The sequence below is a fragment of the Octopus bimaculoides genome, chromosome 26, assembly GCF_001194135.2.
Source record: "Octopus bimaculoides isolate UCB-OBI-ISO-001 chromosome 26, ASM119413v2, whole genome shotgun sequence".
NCBI lineage: Eukaryota > Metazoa > Mollusca > Cephalopoda > Octopoda > Octopodidae > Octopus > Octopus bimaculoides.
Window position 1 is genome coordinate 8,521,530 of NC_069006.1, and position 1,350 is coordinate 8,522,879.

Genomic DNA, 1,350 nt, shown 5'->3' on the forward strand with positions numbered 1-1,350 from the left:
TATATATATATATATATATATATATGCTTCTGTGTTTGTGTTTGTCTCCGTACCATCGTTTGACAACTGATGTTGGTGTGTTTACGTCCCTGTAACTTAGCGGCTCGGCAAAAATCCGGTAGAATAAGTACTAGGCTTACAAGGAATAAGTGCTGGGAGTTGATTTGTTCGACTAAAGGCGGTGCTCCAGCATATTGTAGAAATATAACTAATTAATTGCTTATAAATTTTAACAACAAAACCTTATATGGGCCCTGGTTGTAAACTACTTTTCCAGAGCAATGGACACGAACGCTCACTCTCCACGTTAGTTGCTCTGTACAGTATCCACTGGGCCACCCACATTTTTTGTGTGTGTATTATATGACCCTCATCGCTGTAATAACGATGACAAAATCTGATGAGGTTTATTAATCCCACAGGATGTCTTGTTGCTCTCTTTCATTCCTTTGTACAGCTAGGATTTCCTCAATAATCACTTGAAGTCATTGAACGTGTGAGGTAGATTTTACAATCATCGAAACTAGACAATAATTACACTTTTATAGGTGCTCCATGCTACCATACTAAGCTAATATTATTTTACTGGTTTCTGGGTTCTGCTCAGATCGTGATGGGGTTTAGCTGTGCATTATAGTGTTTCGTTTGATAATCATTGAAAAGCATTCAACGATTTCCCATATTTCTCAATATTAATGTACACCAAGTGAGCATATGAATAGAAATCCCGCTCAATATTTTATCGTAAGTCTTCAGAAAGAAAATAATCGATACACATCAGGCCTTTCACAGTATGAAGAGGACAATAGGGAAATAGCTCCATAAATGCATGGCGGAAGCCTATCTATACAGGTAACATTCTCTGATATTGGGGAAGCTATTCTTCAGGGATTTCAATATCATTGATACACACACACACACACACACACACAAACACACACAGACGATATAATATTATTGCCATGGTTGTTGTTGTTGTTATTATTGTTCTTGTTCTCCTGGTACTTGATCTTGTTGCAATTGTTGATTGCTCGTCATCATCAATATCGTCGTCGTCGTCGTTGTCGTCGTCCTCATCCTCCTCCTCTACCTCGTACTCCTCTTGTCATAATCACCATCATCATCTTCTCTTCCTTTTTTCTTCCTCAATTCCTCCTCCTTTTCCTTCTCCCCATTTCCTCCTTCCCCTCTTTTTCTTCTTCTTCTTCTTCTTCTTCTTCTTCTTCTTCTTCTTCTTCTTCTTCTTCTTCTTATTATTATTATTATTATTATTATTATTATTATTATTATTATTATTATTATTATTATTATTATTATTATTATTATTATTATTATTATTATTATTATTAT